At 39.0% G+C, this 14294-nt stretch overlaps 1 non-coding gene across 1 annotated transcript; it reads right to left on the bottom strand.

The window, feature by feature from the left end:
* Nucleotides 1-13833: 13833 nt before the first annotated feature.
* Nucleotides 13834-13906, bottom strand: TRNAF-GAA (transfer RNA phenylalanine (anticodon GAA)). Its single transcript has one exon. It is a non-coding gene; the product is annotated as a tRNA-Phe (tRNA).
* Between the last annotated feature and the right edge of the window lie 388 nt (nt 13907-14294).

Here is a 14294-nt window from a genome sequence, read left to right as displayed (position 1 = left end):
AATCTGATTTGTGTTGTCGTCAAAAAAAAAAAAAAAAAGAAGAAAAAGAAAAAACATAGAAAACATCCTGATCAAAATGATTCAGAAAGCTATGAGCAACTAATAAAAGATTTTTTTATTTCTTGGAAGGAAACTGCATTTTGACTTTATGATATTTTTGAAAGATAGGGCTGGATCAATTGTTTGTAGTCATGTTTTATTGTCTGCCAGCACTTCATCTAGATGTAATCCAGCAATTGTTGGATGCATCTTTGGTACGGAAATAATTTATTTTTCCCCCGTAACCAACAGTGTAACACTTTAGGGAGTTCTTTGCATAGCAGAGTTCAGTGAAGCCTTGCTAGAGGAAAATTGAACTTGCTTTGTGTTTGTGTGTGTTAGAATCATTCATACCATCCTAACAATTGTCCGAGATAATGTGTATTGATGAACAAAATGAGAAGACATTCAAAATGGCTATAATTTCACAGTCAGTCACAAAATTACTTCTATAGTTTGGTGTATGGTATGAAAAAACAAATCAGTGAGACATATGATATTCRGTAGTTAATAGAAAAGACTTTTACAAACATAGTTCTTATTCACAGAAATAGCCTGTATTTTTCCAACTGTAACAGAGGTAGATACTATTGTCCTAACTGTTCAAGCTTATTACACATTCCTGAATCAGGGCRTTACAGAGAAAAAGTATTAGGAGCCTCTGCTTTCCACCACTCTCCCTTTGCCATTTGGTGATAAATGAAATAGAGTTATGCACGAACACTTAAAACTTCATCACAGTACCAAACCTGAAAATTCCTGCTCAGTACTTGCCCATTTYGAAAGCAGGAAGGTAATATGCAAGCAGTACCCAAGAAACCCCCACAGAAGGAAATGTGCCCTGTCATACASATGTTCATGTGGCTGCAGATAGGARCTTTATTTCCTGTTTCAACATAAACATTTTTAGAGAGCATCCCATGTGCTACTTGTCATTTTGCAGCCCAGGAACATATCTTCAGGCAAATACTCAAGAATGCAAAATTTACTGAGGTGTTACCAAGAAATAATCACTTAGGACTTGRTTGGTTCAGCTTCTTGATTGTTTTTAACCAATGTTTGTTTCCACTGAACATCATGAAAATGCTCCTTTATGCCAGCTGATCTTTTAGAATAGACATCATTCATTTAAATTTCTTGTCAAAACGAAACACAACACTGTTACTTGGCTAAGAATTGTGTATTTATCATGATACTCCAACTATTCCCTGCTACTATTAGGCATCATCTTAATACTTCTTTTAACCTAAGAAAAATATGATGGGTGTCATCTTTGAGATTCAATTATTACTAGAACTGATAGATGGAAAGAATATACCTTGAAAGAAAGCTTTTTAAGGAAAAAAAAAGAAAAAAAGAAAAAAAAAAGAAAAAAAAATCCACCTCTCACTAGAGCTGTGAGCTGCAGGAGAAATTTATTAGAAGTGGTTACTAAAAGTAGCAGCAAAAATATTAGGTCTTAAAAATATTAGAGGTCCCTCACTAGTGTTTAAATCAAAGAAATCTAGGAAAGAAGTGGGCATTAGCGCTTCTTTTAGCRCTTACATAAAATAAAATGTTCAGAAAATACCAACGTTTAATGGCAAATGCTGTAACTTAGAACCTAAATGATGTTTTATTTATCAGCAGTGAAATTACATTGCTCAGCTCTTCCAACTTCTCTATCAATCTGCCATTTTGTTCCTGATGATGGCTTTGGAATATATAGAAAAATAAAATATTTCCTTAAAAATGCTCAAACGATTTGTTTCAGGGCTCATAAATATCTTCTGTGAACAACAGTTTGATAATATCTTATGTTAAGTAATAGCAGTGTTATTGTAATGCTGCTCTATGGATACCAGAAAGACAGGGTTTATAGGGATTTATTAGGCTAACTGAAACACTGGAAAAATAGATAAGCTGTGGGGGCACAAAAGGCCTCATGAAGCTTGCCTATTTTTTTTCCAAATTGATGTGATGTTATTATTACATGTATAATCTCTCTGAGATGCACATGAATCCCTGGTGCAAGTAAGACAGTCTTTGGACAAATTAAGGATTAATTCTTCTCTTGATTATATATTGTTTAGAAATGATGATGTTACACTATTTAGAGAGAGAAATAAAAATATTCTAAATTAGGGAGATCAGAGATGAATGTACTTTTTTACATCTTTTACATCTCTGAAGAGATATCTGGTCCTTATATGTCCGAGCACTTCAGACTCACTACTATRTTTGACATAATAGCACATATGTAACGACATACAAGAGGAAGAAAGGTGATTCTATTCCCTACTGAAAAGAGTAAGGTTCACAGAGGTTAGAGGACTCACCTCAGATCACAGATGAAGGTTGTGGCAGAGCAGACAATTAACCATGGGTCTTTTGCTTCCAGGCTAACATTTTTCTCACGGGATAATTAGCACTCATACCAGTGCAAAAGGAAGGATCAGGCCATGGTATCTACAGCTACAATAAAAATGCCCCAGGTAGAACTTGCATGAGTATAWGTAACTACCAAAGAAACCAAAAAGAAATGGTGTAAGTCATTTGAGTCTAGTCATRCAAGTAGTCAGGCTACTCAAATTAGGTAGACTGCTTACTCTGGGGATGGGATTCACCTCATCCTAAGATTGACATCTACTATATGCAAGATGAATCACTCTCAAAATGGTCATTTCTTTCTTTATTGCATATAAAACTACCTAAATGTATAAAATTAGGTGAGAGAGATGCAATCCTAGGTGCCTATGGTAGCCATTATGTCTTGTCATTTGTTACACCAAGAGCCAGATATGTCAGCTCCACAAAACAAGCAATAAAAATAATCAATCACTCTTCTCTGAAAACCCATGCTATATAATAGATGGGAAGTTTAAATCAGGCACTTAAATTAGTGGTTTGAATGCAACTGCTATGCATTATTGTAACACAAACTCTAAGTGATAGCAGTAACTCTGGAAAACTTTCATCAAATTAAGAGAAGGTTTTGGATCAGCTCCCAGCTGCTATGGATTCATTGCTCAGAAACCAGCAACTAGTCACTTGCAGCACCTTTGCTGGCAACTCCAGCAGAGTGGCAATTGCTTCCAAGTTAAGATCAGTCCTTTAGGTCAAGACAGTCTCACACAGCAGGGCATGGGTGGTGATTAGTCCTTTTGTTGGAATATTTTGATTTGAAATAGGAGTTGTTAATGTTGGTTGACAGTATCTTGGCAAAGAGGAGACAAGCAGATCCCTTCTCCTCCCTCTGCAGTTCTTCTATCTGCTGTTTTACTAAAACAGCTCATYTTAGCAAGCTTCAATGCACAATTCTCAGCAACATACTCCCACATAAGGATCCATTGAGCAACTTGCATTGTCTCAGGTACTTTTGAGGATAAACATATCTCCAGGAGTGCTCATGAACCCTACAATCCCTAAGGTTTCAGATACAATAAATGTTACCTTCCTCAGCCTGTTACAAGAGGCAGTTTCTCTGCTGCTTAGGAAAATAACAGGAGGAATAACACTAACCTTAAGAAGAATGACATAGAAGAACTATGGTACTATACAAGGATCTGTGCTCAGGAGTGTGGTAACAACTGTGAGTTCATGGATAGAAGGAAGAAGTTGCAGCTAAATCCATTTTAAATGAAAAAAAAAATCAGAATCCCACTCTAGTAACCTTTAAAATGAARGAATCACCAATACCTAGGCTCCTTATGGGCTATTTCTTTGCATATTTCTTAAGCATAGACAACCTCTATCTAAACCTTCAGACAAGATGACTGAAGAATTTTAGTGCATAATACAGTGGGAATTTACTAAATGAAGATTGTACAGAGACCAATTTCCTGAAGTGGCTTATTTCCCTTAAGCTTATCCCTGTTTTAAAATATGGTTCAGGGGTGGTTTAGACTTTCAGAAGCCTTGCATCTATGATCATCTATGGGACTAAGGCTCTTCTATCTTTTAAAGTCTGCTGCATTCCTGATGCCTTAGGTAGCTCTGAAGTACTTTGCTTGGGTACAAAAAACAGTATAGTAGGTTTACGTGGCAGTTTGCCCAGACTAATATCGCTACTTCTAGCTGTGCTAATTAGTCACAGCGGAGCTCCACAATAAAGTTTGTTTGTTCAGCACTTGCTCAGGTATCTTCATGTTGTACTGCATTATGTTATATATATATATAGTTTTGGGTACCTCTAAAATTGTAACTTCTTGCCTAAGAGCAAATTAACAGAATAATGTCCATACGGATTCCGTATTTTGCTACTTCTTGATTTCCATATCAGATTTTCTCAGTCTRGGCCAGATCTCCCACATACACAGAGCAGTACCTCACTCCATCAGCAATGGAGCTCCATTAACAGGACTCTGTGACATAAGATACTTTTTAGCCCTTGCCTTGTTGTGAAGATATGAGCCATAAAGTCCATTTCCACCCTCCAGAGGTATGCTGACATTGTAGAACTAACATAAATGAAGCATAATTTAAATCTATTTAGAAGTAAGAATGTCTTGAGTAAAGGGTTGTTTCTACCGGGAGAAAATAGGAAAGGGACTCATCAGGTCCTTTATACCTGTGTAGCACTTCAAGGAATGTCTGTAGGCTGCCTTCATGACTGCATGCACTAGAAAGCATGGTTTCTTGTACAGGGGAGGCTGTAGAGACAAAACTACTTCAGCTTTAGTTCTGGTTCAGCTCTAGTTGGGGTGRGAGTATTAGGAGTTCAGCCTCTGCTCTGCTGTAGTTATAACTACACAGACAATTTGAGGAGCAGGACAACAAAGGCAGAGAAGCAACAGGTAATCCACATGTTTCGGTCCTTCTAAAGCCTCTTCTACTCTCTTTCATTAAACAAGGAGTAATAACATGGGAAATACCTGAGAAGCAAATTTGTTGAGAAAGACATGACATTTTGTATTTGGTCCCTTGTTGGATTAGAATTATAATTCCGTGTTGCTTTTCTCTGTGAATGTAGCATTGGTGAAAGGTGCCAGACTGATATGCCTAGAGAATGAATTACTCTTTTTATGCACAGTGGAGTCTAAGTACATCAGAGGTTCTGAGCCAGCAAATCTCTCTGATCCCAAGAGGTAAATTCCTAAAAGGTGCTGTTGGTAAATGTTAATTCTGTTTCCTGAGATGGAGTTCAAAGTCAGAGAGAAAGGAGATAAAGAACCATGGAGGCACGACTGATAACTCCAAACATATCACCTATCTGCCAAGGTGATAAGGAAATGTCCTGATCTCTCATCTGGTTTTGAATGTGCCTACCAATTTCATGTCAAATGTCAGAGCCTTCACCCATTCTGCAGCTGATCCTTGCAGTGCAAACACAAAATGGCAAAACAGAACCCTTAGCTTCTGGTGATGTATTTTCTTGAGAACAAAACAACAGTGACAGATTTTCTTAAAAATTCTTGTGAATTTTCTTCTCCTGAAAAGCAACCATTCAGATTTTTAAAAATAACTAGTGTCTTTGCATGCCAGATCTGAAAGGACCAAAGGAAAGTGCCAATTAATTGACTAGAGAACTTAAAAATGGAAGTATGTGTCTGGATTGTAAATGGGGAGGAAAGGAAGAGGGAAGGGAATGGGCATGCATGCATTACAACCAAATCATGTAGCTTCAGTTACACTTCTCTGAGCCATAGYAATGTGACAGGAGCTACTGCTCCCCGTCCTCTCTCCTTTGCCAATCTTAACTGACTCACTGCTTTTGAAATTCTTGGCCAACATATTCATTCTGCTACTGCCACAGAAAGTAAGTGGTACAGTTAGAAATAAAACTGAAGAGAGATAGTAGTGAGATTTCTGAAGAATTCACAAYACACGACCGTGGTTCTCTGAAACTTCAAAAGAGCTGGTAAAAAGTTATAATTTATTGCTTTTCCTGATCTGCAATATGCTTAGTGCCTTTGATTTAAACAATGCTTGGCCAAGCTGCTCATATTAATAACAGTATCAAAAATGYATCACAATTATGAATCCTTCATTCCAACATGAAGAATACCCACCATGTAAAGCTACAAAACACACACCTGATGGAGGAAGAACGGTCCAGCCTGTTGGCAGCAGGGTACATTTTCTTTGGATCTGTGTCCTTAACCTTTCCTTCTTTGTACAGGACTTCCAGCTCCTCCCTGGTTCCTCTACAGGCTGGATAAATAGGCTGCCATGTCTTTTTGAGATTATGAGTTCGCTGGAGGGGAGTTCTCTCTTTTGTAGTGAGTCAGAAGCAGAGTTGTAGCTGCCTTTCACAGTGATGGTGGAACTACTTTGAGACTCTTACCTCTACCTRGGCACCAGTTTTCATGAAATACTGAGAAACTTTACGCTTGAACTTTTTGTCTTTCTGTGCAATTACATTAATATGCTCTTACCTGTTAGGTTCAGAAGTTATTTAGAATATAGGTCAGTGATTTTGTTATTCTAGTTAAATACCTGGACAGCTTAAAACTATCTTTGGTGCTGATACATTGTCTTTCTGGGATAGACCTAGCTAGAAAATCTCCAGTGAAATTGGTTTTTCTTACAAAACTGAGTTTTTAATGAAAGTACTTTGCAAAATGCTTCTATTTTAGATACATAACTTTGATACTACCTCCAAAACAAGCTTCCTCTCAAAGCAAAACGTTCTGATTATGTGAAATCTTTATGATAGTGTGTCGTTGATGTGTCTGAATCCACTGTACCTTCCACTCTGGGTCTTCTCTGCGTCCAACTGACTGCACTGACGATTGCCGGCTCTGATAATACACAGTCCCAGGAGGGCAGGTTTCCAAAAGGACTCCCTCATGGGAATCATAGTTTTCTCAAAAGACATTGTATAGAGAGAGAAATAGACCATGAGGATTCAGAGTGTCAGCTGCAATAAGGCACTGCAGAAACATTTACAAGTAAACTTTTTTTTTTTTTAATCAACATTTTAGCCAAAAAAATGTATTTGAACTTTTCAGGGGTAGAGCCATTCCTGATATCCAACTAGCATAATTTTGGAAGCTTTTCTGATGAATATTCAGTTTCCCTGTGCATCCTTCTTGCCAATAGAGCTCTTAGGGTGGAGACAGATATCTGAACACTCTTAACTGGGACAGTCTGCCATGACTGCATAGAGAAGATAGTAGTTAGCCAACTCAGCCAGCTGCCATAATGCTGAGCTGCCCACAAACACAGGAACATGCCAGAGCTGGAGTTATTACTGCAAGAGTGTCACAGTCAGCATATTGATTCAGTTGTGAGGAGTAATGTATTTGATGCCATATGGCAGAGCTAGTCTTGTTTATCAGTCCTTCCCCATCCGCTTGGTTCATAGTGGGGATTATTACACAAGCTGCTACTGCTGCCACCTTCTACAAAGGAAGTGACTGAGGTGAGGGCTCTCAGGAAGTCCTAGCAGGRGAAACACAGTCAAAGACTGAACTGAGACAAGAAAGCTCCTTACACAGAAAAACCTAGGCAAAGCCCTAGCAAGTAACAGATAAACAGTTCAGCTGTGAGAGAGATTTCGAGAGGGCCTGACAAACCGATTTGTTRTTTAACCTCCAGACTTCTACACTATCATCAAAAGACTCTATCGTCAAGGAGTTGTCTATAATGAATCTGTTGATAAACCCATATGTGTTTATACAGAAGATGCAGCTATGAATGTGCCTTGTCTGATTCCTTAACAATTATGAGTTTACTGTTCATGCTTTTCTTTTAATTAACACACAATCCAGTGTTTTTGATATTTCATTACACCAATAACTTCCTAGTCTATTAATAATTAATGTTGTATCACTATCCACCATAGGTGACTGCAGCTACATGAATTTGATATATCCCTAARCCAACAGCAACAGGGAATTATCAGCCACCGACCACAGACATTGCCTGTGAAATGTTCATGGCTTGAACTATTGAGTGGCAAAATCAAAGCTAGACAGAGCATGGAAACAAGAGACCTTTTCCATTAGCTTTGACAAAACTTTGCATATACTCAAAAGGGCCAAAAGCCTCTTTGCTATAGTTCTGGGGCAGGCCGCAGAATTTCACTTTGCATTTTTGCTGGCACTTTTTTATTCTCATATATCTAAAGAGGGCTAGGACTGCACCTTCAGTGAGGACAGATTCTTACTTTCTGCAGCTACTGGAAGAACATATCAGGGTAACTGCTAGGAGAGGGAGATAGGCTTCCAGCCAGCCCACTTCCATGCTGTTCCTCAAGGAACTGTAGGATACAGTAATCAATTCAGTGCTTTAATTCCATGATCCTGAGCTCCTTTATAACATCTTCCTTTTCACACATCACCCTGAGTCATGCTGGGAGGACGGCAAGGTGTCAATTTTCTAATGCCTATGAGAAGTGGAGCAGTGTTCACACTTCCCTATCCACCAGTCATTCAAATCCACCCGCAGACTGTCTCCTGTCATACGTTTATTCGCACACGAGCAGGTAAGTTCAGAACAAGTTAGAATCTTTTCTTGGAAAGAGGGACCTGTGTCAGACATTTCCATACAAACTGTATGTTAAAAATTCCACACCCACTGATGAGTGTTTTATGTCTTCCTGTGTCCTTTACAAATCTATCCAAGTTGCAAGCTATCCGGAAGCAGAAGCTGTTCTGCTTGGGAAATACTTTTGAGAAGTTCTCTTATTCTTCCTCTAGGAAAAAGTGGTCTTATTAATAAGAAAGAGGGCACAAGTTCAATCATCCAAACCCATCTTCTCACTGGCCTTCTTGACACCCCCTTGCACTTCACTTCTGAAGCTTAGTTACGCACCGTGTAATCACTGCACACACCATGCCAGTTAGAAAAAGGAGCCTGAGCAGTTGCTATTTTGTGTCATTAGAGGGTAAGAGTGGAGAATGAAAAACCAACAAAAGCAAAGCTGGAGGAGGAAGAGAGTTTATCTTGCTTCTTCACAAACTTCTGGTTCTTTTATGTCAGATCCCAATGAATGAAAGCACAGCACAGTCTGAGAAAAACAAGTATCAGGCAAGYCTGTCTGCTTTGCAGTCAAAGTCTCCATCCCCTGCACTAAACGTATGTATGAAATGTATGTATGTGTATGCATGTGCTCTAAAAAGAGCCAACACCACGTGTTAGACGTTTGCAAAGTCATTGAAGAATAAATCTCTACRCTGCCTGGAAATATACTGTTAAAGGAAAAGGAGTGAAATGTCTACCTGATCCTAGCATCGGGTTAAGCATAAGCAGTAATATTTATTCTGTGAATGCAGAAATGCACAGAAACTTAGGAAGAACTTGGGATCATACCCTACAGCAAAAGCAAATGATTTGCTACTCAGTCCAGTGTTTGTGAGGAAACAAGTTATAGAAGATGGAGATGTATTTTCTCCAACATCRTCTAGTCTTCCTACACACACTAACAGAAGATATGTTGTGAACAATATACTCCAAACACAACAGTAAAATAGGATRCAGAAGAGCTTGTTCTTTTATTTGGAATTGAGAAAGAAAAGATGAAAAAAAAAAGCTGTATATTCAGTCCTCCCAAATTCTTCTCCAACTACAAGGAGTCCTAACAAACAGACTTCTTCAGCAGTTTCCTCCTCTACCCTCTTTACAGCCTGACATCCCCAAAAATGAGAAGTCATGCTGTCTTATAGACGAAGAGATTATGCAATACCTTTAACATTTTTCTTCCCATCTCCTAAAGCTTTATCCTGCTGGATGTGCCCTTTTTCACACTCGATGTTTTTTCCAGGACCCCAGTTCTTCCTCCGTCTCTTCCTTCACCCTTTTCCCTTTGCCTTGCTTTGTCTTGTCTYACCTTGYGTTGCCTTSCCTTCCCTTCTCTTCTGTTCCCTTCCCTTTGCCAACTTTTCTTCCTTCCCTTCTTGTCTCATGTGCTTTCTTTCTCTCTGCCAGCCTACCTGAATAGTAGGAATTATACTGAGGGAGATGAAAACTTGATGGCAAATGAGATAAAATTAATAAGTTTTATCACAAAACAGGTCCCTTGTAACCTCAGTGTAATCTCAAAGAAYGTACCTGATTACGCTGCCCTTCAAACGGTGTCCTCTCCAAAACCTCTGCATCCTTTTGCAGGAGGTGCATCCTGCTTGCTGCAGAATTGCAGATAAATACAACCAACAAAGTAACTCTGTCATGAGGAGGGGTTAACTGGAAGTGTTTACACACACTGATTTAATTGGAGCAATGTGGACTCCACCAATGTCTGAATACAAGAGAAAAGTGTGACACAAGTCAATTTTATTTGTTTAATGTAACCTGAATCTAAGTGATAAAACCAAAACAAAACCACAGCAGAATTCAAAATGTCAAAACACATTTTTCTGAGGTGCACAAAAGAAATATTGCTGAAAGCTTTACCAAAACTTAATACATTTATTAAAGCTTTTGTATCAATATGATGCAGGAAAAAAAAAAAAAAAAGACCTCTCCCGAAATAGACCAGCAAACTTCCAAACAAGATATTTAACTAAATACTCACAGATAAGAAAAGAGCAAGTGAATAGTTTGCCTATAATGCTGTATTAGTGCTGTGTTAGTGGTGTGCAATATCACAGGGTGCAATCCTTTCTTGTCGCTATTAGCTGGACACAACTCTTCTCACTGGGTTCATACTGCTAAGATTAGGCACAGAAGAGGAAAGTTCTGTAGAGAACAGACTGATGGAGGTTTGCTCTAATTCTCCTTCAGCAAAGAAGATTCTCTTGCTTTTGCTTACTTGCTATCCTTATAGAGGCAGGAATTGTCAAAAAGGACTTAATTCTGTGAAAAGCTACCCAGAACCCTATCAGTACACAGCTTCTCACAACATTGATAGATCTAACTAGGCAAATAGTCAGATGTCACCATTCAAATCACTCAAAATTACTCAAAGGAGGATACTAAATGTTGCAGACTTTATGGGCAACCTTAACCAGGATTTGATTTGTTCATTAATAAAAAGTGATGTAATGCTATTGCTTTGTCTAGAACAGTCATGAATCTCAACCCAAAAAAAAAAAAAAAGATTTAAAATTAGATTTCGTTTTTATGATAAAACTTGATGTATAGATGCTCAGGATAGCTTAGGTGCATTTAACTTTGCAATTTTGATTCTTTTGCGACTAAGAGTACCCTTACATAATTCATTCTTAAACTGCCTCTCATTGAGGACTATGGAGAATGAAATTACCTCGTATTTGTCACAGGCTAACAATATATACAGAGACAGTTATTGTGGATCAGGTGGTGCATAACAGCTCATCATCTCACAGTAAGTTCACCACATCTCCAAGCCTTCAGTTATTGCTCAGGTAACCAGAGTTTCCCCAGAGAAATGAGATATTATTTTGAATTATGTTAAAAAGTATGCAGAATTTGAAATAATGAGCTAAAGGGAGCCACATAAATACCCTATGTTGATATGTAGATTTGATCTTTGTGAGAACTATAAATTTTATTTCTAAAACATATAAACATGTACATGTTAGGACAAAATTAGAATGTTTGTGAAAAAGTCCTACAAGACCTGCTCATAGAAAACTTTCATYTTCACAAATAATGGAATAGTCAGACATTAAATATGGGATCCATCTCATCTAACTGAAGCTGTTTGAAATATAAGTGCCTAAATTAAAGTCGTCCTCTTGACTCTGTCTGTAATGAGTGGGAAGTGGGAGAGGCATCTCAAAAGACTAATTCATCCTATGTCCTTTAGTCATCCACCCTACACTGGTGAAAGCTGCCTGCAGGAGGAGTCTACTTCTCTCCGTTGATTGTTGATGAAATAGAGATAGCTTCAGCAGCTGAATTCCTGACTCTGAAAAGCTGGCTATGCTCAGTCCCAGGCAWCACCTTCATGAAGGGAGAATCACGGCTCAGACAAGTCAGTGAAGAGTGAAAGGCAGGGATTTGTTTTTACCTGAGATGAGTGTAGGGCAAAACCCAGTATGTTTGTTAATTCTTAGCATCTTTTTATACTACCGTTTGTCACCATAATATACGACATATATGATATACCGTTCTAAAGACAGTGGTATATTCTTGTCAGATAATTGTCCTGTGTACACCGAAAGGGAAAATCTGAAGAGTACAAATACACAGATGTCAGATTTTTGTTTCCCCTTTAAATCACTCCCTTCATTATTTACTGCAAGTGGTAAAGCTACGTCCACTGTAGAAATGTTCAGACCTACGATGTGTTATAGATTTCCAGCAGTGAACTATTAGGTGTTTTGCGATTAACCCAGCGTGAAAGAGCCATCACTTCTATGGATCTGTGAGTTCACACTTTGCTCTAATGAGGCCCAAGACAAATTGTTCCAGTTTCAGATTATTGGCTATTAAATTGACCCTGGTCTATAGATCACTTCAGGCTTCTGTAATTCCAATATTCTCATAGACTGTGCAGACTTGCCAGCTGAAAATGTCTAAGTTACGCTCATGTAATTCCAGGAACTAAATTCAGAAGCAATAACACATTTAATCCATTTAGGTTTATGTTGCTATCTCTTTTTCCGGTCAATATAACGTTTTTCAACCATGTAAATTAGTAGCTTCCCCAGAGGTGCATTAGGGCAGAATCTGACCCAGGGTATCAACTACAAATATTGCTGTAATTCTTCCTAATAACAGGTGACACTATCATTTGTCCTTCAYCTAATGCAAAATGCAGAGTAAAAAGGAGTGAAGGAGGAGAGACGGCTCTGGATGTTTCTACACTATGTTTAGTAAATCTTGTCCATAAAGAGGTCCAACGGTACACTTTCTAGGTCCACTTGTACCCGGGAGGTAATAAATGTATGAAGCTGCTCATTGCTGCTGTCATCATCCAGCTGCTACTAAAAAGGTGGATGGAACAAAGAACGTACAAGGGCAGTTCTCTGCACACTGGCATTTCCAAAACCTCATTGCAGTAGATGCATACTACAGACTGTTGGTTCTCATGCTTGCTATGCAGCCTAGCATGTGTGACCCTAGTAGGTATGGGACAGGACCTTGACCTGTTTGGAAAAGGTGAGTCCTGAATTTTATAGATCCTACAGAACAGCTGGATATAGCTGGACCTGCAGTTGTGACCGTGATAAAGAATTAAGTCRTCATGACTGAGTTTCTGATTCTGAGGAAATACGAGTCATGAGTCCTGCTCACATGCCAAGAAATATGAACAGTGATTAACCTAGTGGCCTACTCTCCAACCTGACCTAGGAGTTCTCCAGTGGGACATAACCTGTATCACTGGTAGATGTTAGAGAGCTGTTTGGATGTCAGTACAAGCATGTGTTGTACAACAAATGTCAGAGTAGGGCTGTGCCTAGTGTTTGCTGGACAGATCAGAAAAAGAAATTGGTAAGGTGCTGGAAGGAGGGAATACTAGGTCGATCTAGTCACTGGTCTTCAATATCTGGTTCTTGATAAYTCTTCTTTTATAGCCATAGCTTTTAGGATCTCAAGTGCACTTGTTCCCTCTGGGAGTCTGGGCTGGCTACAGGGCTCAGGGCAGCTCAGAGCTGGCACTGCTGAGGGTGCTTCATSCCTCCGGACCTGTGGGGAGGCCCACGACCAGGGCTGGCTGCTCCAGGGGAGCTGCTGTGTGCAGCCCTGACAGACTATCTAACACAAACATTTCTTTCAGTGTGCAGTCTCCAATAAGTTATTGGAGAAACTATGGRAGATATTTGCCATAATTCAACAAAGAATAACGTTCAAGATCATAGAATAAGTAAGGTTGGAAGGAACCTCTGGAGATCATCTAGTCCAACCCCCCTGCTCAAGCAGGGTCACCTGGAGCATGTTAGACAGGGTTGCATCTGGGTGGGCTTTGAATATCTTCAGAGAAGGAGCAACAAGGACTCCTCTTGCTGAAGCCCGGGCTTGAACCAGGGACCTTTAGATCTTCAGTCTAATGGTCTCCCAGCTGAGCTACTTTGGCCCAGTATTTTAAAATTAAGCAGCTCTTGATTCCTTTAAAAAGTTATTAAGTCTTATCTGCATTACTTACACAAGTAGAAATTTGATGTGCTTTTGTAGTAACTGCACCAGAAGAGGACTGCATTGAGGACTGAAATTTGAAGATGCTGATTCTAATCAGTGATAGTCTACTAAAAAAATAAGAAAATTTATGTTACTATTTTCATGTCTGTGTGACTTTGATACTTTAAGGTTATGTTTCTTTGGCTCTTGAGATGATCATGTAGTCTCTGCTTGGTGTTCACCAGTGGAACAGGCAGGCTGGGGATGACAGCATGAGTTGAGATGGCATGAGTTGGGATGAGGAGAGTACCAACCATCTCCTTCTTCAAGACTAGAATTAAGTTACC

This window comes from Rhea americana, unplaced genomic scaffold (genome assembly GCF_003343005.1).
Source record: "Rhea americana isolate MKP2758 unplaced genomic scaffold, rheAme1 scaffold_1, whole genome shotgun sequence".
NCBI classification, from domain to species: domain Eukaryota; kingdom Metazoa; phylum Chordata; class Aves; order Rheiformes; family Rheidae; genus Rhea; species Rhea americana.
The sequence above is the reverse complement of the archived record's forward strand: the minus strand, read 5'-3'. Positions and strand labels throughout refer to the sequence as shown.